This window comes from Mandrillus leucophaeus, unplaced genomic scaffold (assembly GCF_000951045.1).
Source record: "Mandrillus leucophaeus isolate KB7577 unplaced genomic scaffold, Mleu.le_1.0 Scaffold268, whole genome shotgun sequence".
In the NCBI taxonomy this organism is placed as follows: Eukaryota; Metazoa; Chordata; class Mammalia; order Primates; family Cercopithecidae; genus Mandrillus; species Mandrillus leucophaeus.
The window spans coordinates 2889967-2905231 of NW_012102787.1; the positions used below are offsets into that span (position 1 = coordinate 2889967).

General features: G+C 39.7%; 1 pseudogene; it reads left to right on the forward strand.

Moving 5' to 3' along the window:
• The window catches only part of LOC105542773, an 8605-nt pseudogene extending 4045 nt beyond the window's left edge, over window positions 1–4560 (forward strand).
• The last annotated feature ends 10705 nt before the right edge of the window (window positions 4561–15265 follow it).

Genomic DNA, 15265 nt, shown 5'->3' on the forward strand with positions numbered 1-15265 from the left:
ACCTGAAAAACATGCCAAAACTGAGGCTCAGAGACTTCAAGTGATTTGCCCAAGTAACATAGCCCGTAAGTAACAGAATGTGAGTCTTGTGGTCTTACCTTGAAAAGTATGAAAACTCTATTCTCTGCAAGCTTTGTGATATGCCAGATTCAGTAAATGGACTCTCTGAACCTTGAAAGAAAAAGGGTGCCTATATATTCCTTCAGACTGAGCCTACATTCTCTGTCCCTGTGTGGAAAGAAGCTGATTTAGTAAGGTGCGTTGGTTTGTAATACAGAGGAATCCCAACTCGAACTGGTTCCAGCAAGAAGAAGATGTATTGTTGCACAGGAAATCTAGAAGTAGCATAGACTTCAGGGTTGATAGATTCAACGCCTCAATGACATCGTCAAAAACCTAGGTTATTTTCATGTCCCCATTCTGTTATTCTCAGTATTGGCTTCATCTGCAAATTGCCAGTGAATTAACTACAGTCATATTAGGCATAATATCCAGACATGACAGCACATAGAGAAAAAGAGAGAAAGTTTCTCCCTCTGACTCCCTGTCAGGAGGAAGGAAATTCTTCCCGGAAGTCCCTCAGCATAAAGTCCCTTTTGTCTTATTAGTCAGAATTAGGACACAGTTCATTCTTGAACAAAAAATAGGTGAGAAAGATGGAATTACCCTTATACCAAGTAAGGTGATACCTGGAGTTAGAGGTAGAGTCATCTTTCCCTGAGTCAAAACCAACTTCTTTAGGCCATGAAAAGGAAATAGTCACAGATGCTATTTATCAAAGAAAGATTTACCTACGAGGCATGCTATTAGAAATGTACTTACTTTTAAAAAATGGTACCCGTATAATTATTTACTCTAGTGTTTTGTTTTGATCAATAATTAGAAAATCAGGTTCATCTCATAATATACTTGGAATTACACACACACACACACACACACACACACACACACACACACACACAGACTTATAAAAACATATTGTAGCTTCCTCTGTTTTTATCTTCTGCAATATTACTGCAATGAATGTACATCCCTTGAAACTCCAGGCCCTTAATCCTTTATAATCACAATGGAAATAGCAGAAAAGAACAAAAGTTAGGTTTGTAAAACAAGGGATAAAACCAAGAAGACCTTGGTTGGTTGATAGCTGAATGACAAGATTGTATGTGGCAGTTGCACTATTAGTTCTGAAGTGAAATCATGAGGAGGTTATAGAAAAGTCCTTGTATTCTTTCAGAAGCCATTTAACAAGTAGCAAATAAGAATGAAGTTGACTATGACAGGATAAAAGACTTCTCTGCAAGGAAAAAAACAGACTATGCAATCATTATCCCAAGGGACAAAAAAGGAAAGGGCGAGCTTAAAGCGTGACTTTGTTCTGGAAAGCATTTGTAAGTAAATGCATTCATAATTAAATAAAAATCATGTATGCTATTACCTATGGAATATTGTGCTCTGAGTCTAATACTGAAAAAAACAGTAATTTTGCTAATATAAAGAACACATATGTGACTAACTACTGTCTTCAGCTCACACTAAGTATTAGAAATTGGGCAAGTGGAAAACAGCATATTCATATTTTAGATTATTAAGGAAAGTATTTTTCAAAACTTCATGAACATGAACTTCACAAAATAGTCTTCTCTGTTTAAAAAAAGCCTTAAAGCACCACCTAATAGAAAAAAAGCCAAAGAATATAGTAGACAATTCACAAAAGACAAAATACAAAGGCTAATAAACATTTGCAAAGATATTCAACCTCAATAGCACAGAAATGCACAACAGAAGAAAACACTTCCATATTTACCCACCATATTGGCAAGTTATTGACAAGATCCACTGTTGTTAAAGAAAAGAAAGAAGCCACTTTTGCATGATTGATGAAAGTGTAAATTGGTATCATTTTGTGAGACAGGTTGTTTGTGTATCTGAAATCTTTTATGTACCACTTCAGATCTCCTTGACAACACTTATGTCTCATTCCAGTCATGACTGCAGTGGTTTAATGTGGACTCAGGTGGGCTTCACACAAAAGCAAGTGGACTTATCTCCTGCCCCACCCCCAGGCTTCTTGGATGACCCACATGGACTCCAAAGGAACGTGTTCAAGGGCCGACACATGTGCAAAAACCAGAGTGCTGAAGAATGAACAACTCACGGGCAAACCTTTGATAAGTGGGAGACAGACCTGATGGATAAAGGCTTCTGCCTTTCCCACTCTCCTCTCCTCACCACAGTGAATGGTCCTGAAATACATTTCATATGGCTTCTCTGACAGTCTTGAGATATCTTTCCTTTGGCTTCACAGAAGTTCCTGTGGGATTAAGCAACCAGGCAACTAAAAGCAGCATCCATCCTTGCCTGAGCCTGGACCTGGGAGCCTGGCTGGGGGCTCGCCCATGGCCCCTCCTTGCGTTGCCAATTTATTAACTAATAACCAGCAAAATAACCAATTAAAGACTATGTAAACTTTATTTAAAAAATAATGGCAATAAAATAAAATAAAAGCAGCAACCAGCTCAATAAGGCCTTTTAGTATTGACTCTCCCTCCTTCCCCTCTTCACTCTTATCTCTCATTCCTGCTCCCTGGGATCATGCTCCTCAGAAAGTAGGCATAAGACCTCATCACAAGCCCTCTGGAAACAGGGCTAAGGCAGGTAATAGCTGACATGCTTTAAAGTGTGTGTGCCTGGCCAGGCCATCTTACTCTCTGAAATCTATCCTGCAGACAAGCTTGCTAAAGTGTGTCAGAAACACACGTACAAGGATGTTCACCTGATGTATTTTATGTAATAGGTAAAGAGGATCACACTACTATAGTATTAAATGAAAAGGAGGCCAGGCACGGTGGCTCACGCCTATAATCCCAGCACTTTGGGAGCCCAATGCAGGTGGGTCACCTGAGGTCAGCAGTTCTAGACCAGCTGGTCAACAAGGTGAAACCCTGTCTCTTCTAACAATACAAAAATTAGCCAGGCTTGGTGGTGCACGTCTGTAATTCCAGCTCCTAGGGAGGCTAAGGCAGGAGGATCACTTGAACCTGGGAGGTGGAGGCTGCAGTGAGCCAAGGTCATGCCATTGCACTCCAATCTGGGTGACAAGAGTGAAACTCTGTCTCAAAAAAAAAAAAAAAAGGAAGGAAGGAAGGAAGGAAGGGAGGGAGGGAAGAAGGAAAGAAGGAAGGAAGGAAGGAAATAAAGAGAAAGAAAAGAAACAAAGAAAGAAAGAAGAAAAGAAAAAAGAAAAGGAAGGAAGGAAAGAAGGAAGGAAGGAGAGAAGGAAGGAAGGAAGGAAGGAAGGAAGGAAGGAAGGAAGGAAGAAAGGAAGGAAGAAAGAAAGGGAGCAAGTTTCTGTAGTGGTAGGGGAGATGTTGTAGAAATATATATAAACCTCCTTACACTGCTGAGACCGCCTATGCCCTGCGAGCACAGAGCCTTGCCTTCGCCGCTGCGTCGTCAGTTCACACCCGCTGCCAGCTCACCATGGATGATACCATCACCACACTGCGCTTGTCGTTGACAACTGCTCGGGCATGCGCAAGGCCCCCCGGGCAGTCTTCCCCTCCATTGTGGAGCGCCCCAGGCACCAGGGAGTGATGGTGGGCAAGGAGACCCAGAGCAAGAGAGGCATCCTGACCCTGAAGTACCCCATGGAGCATGGCATCATCACCAACTGGGGCGACATGGAGAAGATCTGGCACCACACCTCCAACGAGCTGCGTGTGGCTGCCAAGGAGCACCGCGTGCTGCTGACGGAGGCCCCCCGAACCCCAAGCCCAACCGGGAGAAGTTGACCCAGTTCATCATGTTTGAGACCTTCAACACCCCAGCCATGTATGTGGCATCTAGGCCGTGCTGTCCCTGTACGCCTCTGGCAGTACCACTGGCATCGTGATGGACTCCGGTGACGGGGTCACACACACTGTGTCCATCTAGGAGGGGTACACCCTCCCCACGCCATCCTGCGTCTGGACCTGGCTGGCCAGCACCTGACTCCCTGAAGAAGATCCTCATTGAGAGCAGCTACAGCTTCACCACCATGCCCAGCGGGAAATCGTGCATGACATCAAGGTGCAGCTGTGCTATGTAGCCCTGGACTTCGAGCAGGAGATGGCCATGGCGGCCTCCAGCTCCTCCCTGGAGAAGAGCTGTGAGTTGCCAGATGGCCAGGTCATCATCATTGGCAACGAGCGGTTCTGCTGCCCTGAGGCACTCTTCTAGCCTTCCTTCCTGGGCATGCAGTCCTGTGGCATCCATGACCCTAACTTCAACTCCATCATGAAGTGTGACGTGGACATCCACAAAGACCTGTACGCCAACACAGTGCTGTCTGGCGGCACCACCATGTACCCTGGCATCACAGACAGGATGCAGAAGGAGATCACCGCCCTGGCGCCCAGCACAATGAAGATCAAGATCTTTGCTCCCCGCCAGCGCAAGCACTCCGTGTGGATTGGCTGCTCCATCCTGGCCTCGATGTCCACCTTCCAGCAGGTGGGGATCAGCAAGCAGGAGTAGGACAAGTCCTGCTCCTCCATCGTCCACTGCAAATGCTTCTAGGTGGACTGTGACTTAGTTGCGTTACACCCTTTCTTGACAAAACCAAACTTCGCAGAAAACAAGATGAGATTGGCATGGCTTTGTTTGTTTTTTGTTTTTGTTTGTTTGTTTGTTTTGGCTTGACTCAGGATTTAAAAACTGGAACGGTGAAGGTGACAGAGGTTGGTTGGAGCCAGCATCCCCCAAAGATCTACCATGTGGCCGAGGACTTTGATTGTACATTGTTCTTTTTGTAATCGTCATTCCAAATATCGTGAGATGCATTGTTACAGGAAGTCCCTTGCCCTCCTAAAAGCCACCCCACTTCTCTCTGAAGAGAATGACCCAGTCCTCTCCCGAGTCCACACACGGGAGGTGATAGCATCGCTTTCGTGTAAATTATGTAATGCAGAAGTTTTTTAATCTTTGCCTTAATACTTATTTTATTTTATTTTATTTTATTTTGAATGATCAGCCTTTGTGGCCCCCCATTTTTGTCCCCCAGCTTGAGATGTGTGAAAGCTTTTGGTCTCCCTCGGAGTGAGTGGAAGCAGCCAGGGCTTACCTGTACACTGACCTGAGACCAGCTGAATAAAAGCGCACACCAAAAAAACAAAAAACAAACAAACAAAAAACCTTACTAATGGTAATAGGCATAAAAATAAGTCTGCAGGAAGAAACTCCAAATTATTAACAATAGTTATCTTGTAGGAGGTATAGTAATCAGGTTGGTTATTAGTATAATTATAAAAAATATATTTTTATAATTATACTAATAAATCCACGTCAATACAAGTTTTTTAAAAAGCAAATCAAATCCAATGTTTTTAGTATTACACAAATATTTCAAAAATATGTGACTCAGGTGTAGAATCAAAAGTTTGTTTTCTTCCCCAATTTTAATACAATGCTTATATCTCTTCCCTAACAAATCTCTACTCACTTTTGGCCTGGGAATGACTTACCTCCTATTTTCCTTCTCTCATTCCCAAATCCATCAAAATTTTGCTTCTTTTTTCCATTCCTTTAGGGTGTTAAGTTAAAATGGTAATAATCTAGTCACAAAGTCAGAATTTCCTAACTAGGAGAGACCTTTACTATCATCTCATCATTTTAAAGATGAACACAAAGACTAAAGGAGAGAAGTGATTTTCCCAGAGGTGCACAGCCACGGAGCAGGGACTAGAACTCAGAACTCCCCATTCCTAGTTTGCCTCTTTTTCCATTAAATGGTAATCGGGTAAAATAATTAGGTTATAGCATAGGCTGATACTGGATGAGTACTTGATTTTATTCCTCCAGGTAACAGAATTCATTAATCCACTTCAAAAGCACACATCATCAAAAGGAACTGAAGGATAAAACTTCATGAATGTCAGTGAGGAAATATTTGGAGGTGAGGTCTTCTGCTACTGCACAAGTCACACCTCATGTGAGCTCAGCTGGTCCACCTTCAGTTCTACAAAGAAGATGGTTACCAATGTGCAGTAGCCATCACAGAAGGACCAAATGATGGCAGATGCTTTGATATGAGTGTAGAATTTCATGTCTTCTATTAGGCTTGAAATAGCTGTTATAATCACCGGAATAGGCCAAGGTTCATTGCCCCTCAATGCCCAAATGTGTACAATTCGGGAGGATTGCCATCAGGTTCTCTCTGATCATTTTTCTTTGATTTTGCTAGCCTTTCTTGATGCAATTTATCTTATTTTTTTCCCTTTTGGGTAATGTCTTTCTAAACATCCATGTTATAATCAGTGCTGGAACTCACCAATTGTGCATGAGAGAAAGGAACTTAAAGAAAATTATGCATTCTCTGATCTAGCCTAGGGCACACAAATCAAAGCTTCCTCTGTAGACAAGACATAGTAAAATTGAAAGGAGCTACACTTTATATGGAAATTAGCTGCTCCTAGAATGCAATATAGTTATGCATATATCAAACCAGAGACAACGAACATATGAAATATATTTCCGCACTTGGAATGCTCCCTTCCTTCTTGTTTCATGTATAGAACAATTCTCAGTGTATTATATTACATCAAAAATTAAAATGTTTATTTTCTTAGCATTAACTTATGCATAGTTGGTATATTTGACAGAATTTAGAAATCTTCCTTCTTTAAATAATATTTCATGAAGACTTCAAAAATAATCAGGACCTGAAGCACTAATTTGAAAACACTGTCATCTAAATGCCTTTTGCTGATGTAATCAAGAAAGAAATGAAAAAAGAGTATATTTTTCCTCCAGAGTAGACATATGCAAATGAAGATCTTACTTTATTTTTCTCTTGATTGCTTTTTCTTTTTAAACTACAAAAGAAAAAATCTAAAATAAGGTAATGTGTATTTAAAGAAAAATTTAAAGGAAGGAAATTATTTTGTGCAAAAGAGCTGTCCTGATTATAGATCAATCTCCCCCTAGGGTCTGGCACTCAACAGCTGCCGTAGGTCAACTCTTTATGTGGAAAAAAAGAGGAAAGAGAGATACCAGTCTTTGGGATTTGGTTACTGCCATGCAGATCGTTACAGATCACAAAATTTGCTGGTGATCAAAATTCTGGGTTTAAATGGGATGAGAACCTGACTTTTAATTCTTTTTATATTCCTCTGTGGTTTCTGCTTGCAAAAAACAAGCTACTCTGACTAGTTTAAGTAAAAAGGGGAATTTATTAAAGCATATCATGTGCCTTATAGAAAAATCTTGGAGAGTCAGAGTAAAACTCAGAAGCCGTGTAGCTGTGGCCAGACACTGAGGTGCAGCTCCCACCACCATGCCAGGCCTCCTGCTCCTCTGCTGGGTCTGGTTAAATCTAATATGGCACACCTCTCAACCCAGCTGCTTAGCACTGACAACCATTCTGATTAGCTGCTACCCCATCACACTGATTGTTTAATATTTTTAGTATCACTTATGTCTATAGACAAAATGTCCAAAAAATATAATTAATCCATTATATTAAAAATTACGTACATATATATGTTTGCACGTGCCTGGAAAATATGGTGTCTCTGGGGATTGAGATTAGAGTGAGGTAGATGTGAAAGAGAGGACTTAATTTTGACTTTATATATTTCTGCATTGCTTAAATTTACAATAAGCACAGATTCCTTCTACAACAAGCAGCCTAAAATAGAGAAGTAAGTTATTTAGCTCTTTAACATCAAGTTATTTTTATGTTCATGGACTATAGTTTATGAGCTATAATTATTGACTATTAGAATTGGAAGAGGCTTAGACCTGAAGTGCAACTTTCCTAGCCAAAACCCATAAAGGACAGTCTACATTGACTGTCTTCAATGCTTCATCTCCCAGTTACGCTTAAAATAATTTTGATGTCATTTTTATGTTAAAAAGCATCTTTATTTCATTTAATTTAATCTCACTATATTCTATTTACTCTCAGTTGTTTTTCTCCCTTGTGTTGTCATAGGAAAACCAGTGGGCTGGGCTTTGCCCTTTGGGGAAGGATAAACCAGCTTCATCCTGGGCACTAGCCAGAGTGGCATCCCATTTACTCTTGACTCCCTGGACTGACTCCTGCTATTACCACAGCACAAAAACTTTATTGGGAAAGGTCACCATGGTCTTGCAATTGGAAGTTCCATGGAACCTTTCTGTTTCTCAACTTAGTTGATGGTTTAGCAGTAAATAATCAAATTGGCCGCTCCTTTCGTCTTTTTTGGTCTCCATAATGGCATTCCTTCCTAGAGCTTCTCCCTCTCCAGCTGTTCCCTTTCAGTCCCTTTTGTTGGTTCCTCTCTTCAGCTGGTTCTTCTTCAGTCTCTTCTGTGGCTCCTCTTTACACAAGTCTTACACTCTCCCCTCCTCTCCACGTTTATAACCATGATCTCACTCATTCACATAGGACTTCAACAATCTTCTCTCATCTTTTGATCCCTGAATCTGTATCTCTAGTGCCGACCTCCACCCCCACCCCCACTGCTGGGTTATTCACACTTCTTTGGATGGTTATAGCAATGTCCTGACAGGTGTCTCTGACTCTGGTCATGTTCCTGGTACGTTAAAAAATATATATATTGGTTCCTTTGAGTGCAGGAACAAGAGAACTATTCAAAAGCTACAAAATGGTTAGACCTCAAGAAAATGGGAGCTAGAGGGTGGTTCTGCCTTTAAAAAGGTTCTGCAGACCAGAAGCAAGAATTTGCAAATTTGCAGATCTTCATCCTGATATCTTATCATAAATGTGACTTGGCCACACCCCTTTCTAACTCATTAGAAATGCAAACTTTTGCCTTGTTTCTTTGTTTTTAAAGAGAGAATATGACTCTGTAAACTCACATTTTACTTTTCCTTCCTGACCACAAGTATATGGAATTGCATTCATTCTACTCAGACACACTATAATTCGTTTAAACAAGGCCACATTAATTATTTGTTTTTTTTCTCTCTCTTATCCTGACTATTTCCCACTTCCATTTCCATCAAAAGCATTGACTGTCATATGTGTGATATATATCCTTGGCTAGTATGTGTTTTTGAAAAATATATAGTGTTGCTTTGTGTAGGTCTCCATTTAAAATCTATATAAATGATGCTATATTATAGCTCTATTTTTTTTTTTACTCAACACTGTTTTCACACTTCATGTTCTCTGTACACATCTAGTTCTGCTCGCTACAGGTTCTTTTGGTGTATGCATCCATCGTATTTTACTTATCCTTTCTCATAGTGGTAGATGTCTGTGTGGCTTCCAATTCCCTGTTCTCAAAACAATACCACAACAAGCAACCTTGTATGTGTCCATTTATGGACTTGTTAAGGGAGAATGTCACAATTAGTCGCATTCATCTTCGGCTTTACATATACAGAAACAAGATTGGATTGCTGGATATATGCATAATTAATTGTACTAAATATAGCCAACTTAATCTCCAGAATGGCTTACCAATTTACATTTCTACCCATAGTGCCTGAGGGTTCCCATTTCTCTAGAACCTTATCAATACTCATGATACTGCTCTCTGAGTTTTGCCCAAGTGTGGACTCTCAATATAGCTCATCTTTTTGAGTCACTTCATCCAGAGCTAAGATTTGCCATGCTTGCATTAGGTACCTGTACCTGACCCAATCATGTGTAGTGAAGGGTGGTGTCACATGGTAGACAATATAGCGCATTTGCATTCAGCAGGGGCAGTGGGTGGGGCAGCTTCTCCTAGAAGGGTTTGCGGATAAGTTAAGACAATGCCCCCTTTTAATTGTCCCTTTCAGTATCCTCCATATTTTTTGCAAGAGTGATCATATAAATCTGCTCTGCTTGACCATATTGAAAGGTCGTGCCCACAGACTAGAGGTTACACTCTTAGATTAAAGGCCATGCCTCTAGTCTATGCCCATAGACTGAAGGTTATGGCCATAGATTGAAGCTTATGCCATAGACTCAAGGTCATGCCTATATACTAAAGGTCATACCTGTGCCAAACTCCGTAGTATACTCCACCATCTGGCTCCTAACTTCTGTGTCTCCACTGAACCCTGTGGTTTTCCTATCAGGCCAGACTGTTCTATACCCCTGTGTTTTTCCTCTTAGTAATTCTTGTTCTTGGAAATTACTTTGGCATCCTCCAACTCACTGTTCTTCTGAGATCCTCTTGACAAACCCTCTTTTTTTTTAAAGTCCTGACTTTAGATGCACAAACCCTAGAAATTACTTTCTGCCCACTCCAACCAGTATGCCTCCTTTGCTTGTCCTGGGTCTCTTCAACTTTCTCATGACAGCATCTACCCTTTCCTGCACTTGTTTATGCTTCTGTCCCTTCCTTCTTGACTGCATGCTCTGTGAAGGCAAGGACAGTGTCTTATTTAGCTTTTTATTTCCAGAGTCTAGCACAGTGCCTCAGTCTACTAAGTGCTTAACAAATGTTTTCAAATGAATAAATAAGCCACTTATTTTATTTTATAGAGTAATACTTTAGAATCTGGGGAGGTTATATGACTTTCCCAATGGCATACAGATGGTTAGTAATGAGTTGGAAACAAACCCAGGTCTCTTGATTTCTACTTCTTTCTACATAGCAGGGAATGCTATGGAGAATTCCCTGCATTTATGCTAACTAATTGCTTCCATTCTGCAGGGTAAGAAGCTGAAAAATTGAGAAAGTCTCTTTCCTAATGCCAGGAAACATTGGAGCATATAGTGCTATCCGAACTTTCCTTTGGATTTCCTCTTTCCTACTAAAACATGTTGGGCTATATAGAAGCAGAACTGCAAGTATCAGTTTGGATTATAAATTATAGAAAGAAATTGACCAGGGATCCTCAAATTAAGAGTAGATATTCCTTAAATCAAATGTTTTCTAAAAGCTGACATCAATGATAAAAATTTTTCTCTTTTATTTTACCCTTTTTCCTACTGTGTCTTGATAATTTATCTGAGCTCTAGGAATCAAAGTCATCATTTCTGTCAAGAAACTTTGCAGAGGAGTTTACAGTACGGCATGGACTATTATAAAAGTGTGTCCCTTTCAGTTTTCAAAGGGCCTTGAAGTGTTCTGCAGAAATTCTCCACCCACTTCAGTTCTCTCCTTGACCTTGAGAGAGTACCATAGACCTCCTGTGAGAGCTGAGGAAGACAGAAATCACTTCTTTATTTTTCCGTCCGTTCCAAGTTATTCAGCTGGAGCTGGCAATGAGTGTGGCCCTTAACTCCAGGCATTTTTCCTGCCACTTTAGAAATAGGATAGATAGGTGTCAGAAAGAGTGTGGGAGTGCAGAAGCTTCAGCAACAAGACAAAGGGACTGCTTTGTTGCTTGTCGCTAATGCCTTCTCAATTTGCACAGGTCTGCAGAAGGGTCGTAGCTCTCCACAGTCCTGAGAATGGAATTTATTATCTCTCTGATGAGAACCAGGGACAGGAATAACAATGATTCACGAAAATTGAGGGAACTCAGATGCAGAGAGGCTATCTATCTGATCATGCAAATCCTGCAATAGAATTGGGGACTTCTGATTCTCCAAGGAGATTGGGCACACTCAGGGTGGCATGGCCAGAGACCACTTCTGATTCTCAGCTTGTTGTTTCCTGTCACTAGGAAAACAATTTCCCATTGATCAAGAGTGACACACGGGCTGGTAGCACTAACATTTATAACCGTCAGAGAATTGTACTGTTTGTTCACATCAGAGGCAAACTAGAATGCCATTATTCATGTGTATCGTTTAAATACATAGGAAAGCTCTTTCTGGTAATGTCCGCGGAGAGTCTGGTAAGAAGGGCCAAAGGCAGAGGAAGTAGGAGGTGGTGGTGGCAGTGGGACACGTGCTCATAATTTTGTTTTTAACCTTTAATAAAATGATTCCCAAAGCAAAACATCAGTAAACCACTCCATTAAAAGCAATACATTTCCAGAACAAATTAATGTGCTACCTCATCACGAAAGAATGATCAAAACTATTAAAAGTCTAAAAGATAGACTCTGGAACCCAAAACTCTAGGCAAATATTAATGTATAATTAAATATGTGTTATGTAATAAATTATATAATATGTAATTTGTTTATATCACTTCATATATATTAACTAGTTAATTAGCACTATAGATATTATACATAAAGAAGAATCTTGCCCTTTGCCCTAAATGTAGTATATATAGTTTTAAGATATTTGGTAAGGTTTGTTTGTGGAGAAGAACTATTTGCAGATTCATAGACTAATTTAAGTGGGCCAGTTAGCTCTATCCTAACAAAACATTAATAACTATTCAAAACTAATAAAAATATTTCCTCAATTTTATAAAAATCAGTTTTGACCATGGAAATATGTGATAACCATACACACATAAACATTATCTTTAAACATAACAATAAACATAATCTTTAAATTAAGTTACAATCTCTTTTGTGTTTTGCAGGATTTGGTGATTTATAAAGGCAGAGAAAAACGGAAAAAGCAGTTTCTACTTAACCAATATTTTAGTTGTTCTGTTTAGTTACAGGCTGAACCAATAAATCTAATGTAGACATTTTATTTTTGTCTGAACATGGGCAGTTTCCGTTTAAGTGGAATCTTTATATATAAAGAAATGTTCAGAAAACTTTTATTAAAAGTTGGTTATTTCAACTTTCATTTACGTCCTTAATTCCTAGATTACATAAAAGTTGAAAAGACATATTAGGCTCTTCATTTTGGAAACATCTGAGGATTGCAAAGTGTCTACTTTGGGTTGAAATGCATTTCAAAAGAGGGAGTTCATTTTTTTCTCAGATGAGAAAAAGGAGGCCTTGATGAGATTCTCCATGTAAATCTCCAGTTTCTTAATCATAGATTAATTATGGAATAAGGCAGATTTTGAAAATGTATTTTATGCAGTTCAGTCCAGTACATTCTGGGCAGTACTTCACCGAAATCACCTCTAAATCCTAAGTCCTTTTCAATCCTTAAAATTTGCCAAAGAAGGAAACGTTTTCAGTTCGGTCGGTAATTCATCCTAAAAGACGAGATCTTCTCTGTGACTTGGTAAATCTTCCAGTGTACCAATGCTGCCATGCCAGCTCCCAGAGCCAGCCCCTGGGAGCACTCCAGGCCCTTGTAGACTCTGCTATATCTGTCAGGATCATGACATCCTCAGTAGGTAGAGTGATCATGTTTCAGTTCTGGGGTCTCCTTCCTGAGAATTAAAGAAGCAGCTCCTTAGCCTCCATTTTCTCCATGAGCCGTTTAGAATCTTTCAGTTTGGAGTCTGCCAGAATGTTCTACTTTTTATTTCTCCTCCTTCTTGGATGATGACTGTGGGCCCCAGGTGCCAAGCTGTGGAACATAATTGTCTACTGATGGTGACATCTGGTTCGTTGGCAAGCTTCTTCCTGAGTTGTTGTTGTTTTTTTTTTTTTCCCAGTGAATAAATGATAGCTTAGAGCTGGGTTATAATAGAGCTTTGTCTCCTAACATGTTTGGGCCAGGTTTATTTCAAATTCATTAGCTTATGCTAAGAGTAAACTATGAACCAATGATAACCCTGGTTGCAAGTTACTCTTCAGAAAATCTTGTATCTTTAACTAGCTTGGAATATATTCTGCAGCTGATTTTTAAAAAAACGTTTTTCTGCTTCCAGAGATGGAAAAGGAAGGAAGATTTTTCACTCTTTACAAGTGAAAGATCAACATTTACAATTGTTAAGTGCTAATCCAAAGTAGAAAGAGGGTGCTTTTGTGAAATTTTCCCCAGAGAAAAAATTTACAAAAGACTTCTGAATTTATATAATATGGGCACAATCCAGGCATTCTTTGTACAATCTAGCCATTTTTGTATTTATTAAGATACTGTATTCACTATCCATATCATACTTTTAGTATTTCAGGGTTGTCTATGTCTAATCATCATTATCTGTGTCTTGGTCAAATTGACCAAAAACTGAAGAAAAATCATGGGTGCTTGCAAAAGACAAAATAGTAATCAAAGTTACTATTTAAAAACAAATTTCAAATATTCCTTTTAAAGAAGAGAAAATCAAAGTGCCAACTACTTCAGTAGTAGAAATATTAATCCCAGTCTTCCTGGTACTATAATACACAACGCATCCCTTTTTTAGTTTACATAAAGGTCATTTATTAATAGAGAACAATAATTTGAGGAGTCCTGTTCACAGATGGTGACCAGGGTGACCCCCCTTGCTGCAAGTGCTGTCAGAGGGGTTGGGGGTGACATCCTCAATTTGCCCGACCTTCATACCCAAGCAGGCAGGGACTCTGAGGGCTGTCTGGGCCCCGGGTCCAGGAGTTTTTGTCCTATTTCTTCCTGCGCCCTGGAGTTTGATCTGTAGGGCAGTGATGCCCAGCTTGTTGCATATCCTGGGCAGCCAACATCCTGGGCCACATCCTGGGCAGCCAACATGGTGGCTCATGGCAAGGATTCGTCTTGGTCAGCCTTCACCTTCATCCCACCAGTCATGCTGCAGATGGTTTTCTTGCCAACGAGATTGGTAACACGGACAAAGGTGTCACTGAAAGATGAAAAAATGTGAAAGGATGTAAAGAGCGCATTACATGCGTCTTTTAAAGAAGCGAAACTATATGCTACAAAGCTCAAAACTAATAGATTGCCACATTTCTATTTTCCAGAATGCCATGTTTGCTATTCTTTTATTAAAAAATGGATAAACATTACATGGAAAACTAGATAATATTACTTTGTGGTATTATTTGTCTACAAACAATTCTTGAGGAGATAAAGTAAGCTAATTTTAGAAATGTGCAATGCCACAAAGCTTACTACTTGCATCTCTAAGGTTATATTTGCCTAAACTCAATTCCTAGTAAATATCAATTATGCTGGTTCTGTAAAGTCTAGAAAGCAAACACAACAACTAGAAAGGTCAATAATAAATTTTATCACTTTTTAGAGCTTTTAGGCTAAACTGTGAAGGGCTAAGAAGAAGATTTAGTATACAAACTAACCAGACTTAAATAGGCGTATAGTTGTAAGTAGAATCCATCTCCAAAGAGGTAAGCAGATAGTCATAGGAAATCGTCTAGAGCAGAAGAAAATAGTAGATAAAATGTTCAATATTCAAAATGTTGCAATATTCAAGGGAGGAAATAACTACAGAATAATATCTTGAGGAGGAAGAAAGGAACGTTAGAAATGCTACAGGAAAAGAATAGTAAATGTGGCAATTATCCAGTCACAGAATGGAAGCAAGGGAGATTTAAAGGGATTGTAAAAGACTTTTCAAAAAAGTTAAAGAAAGGCCAGGTGCGGTGGCTC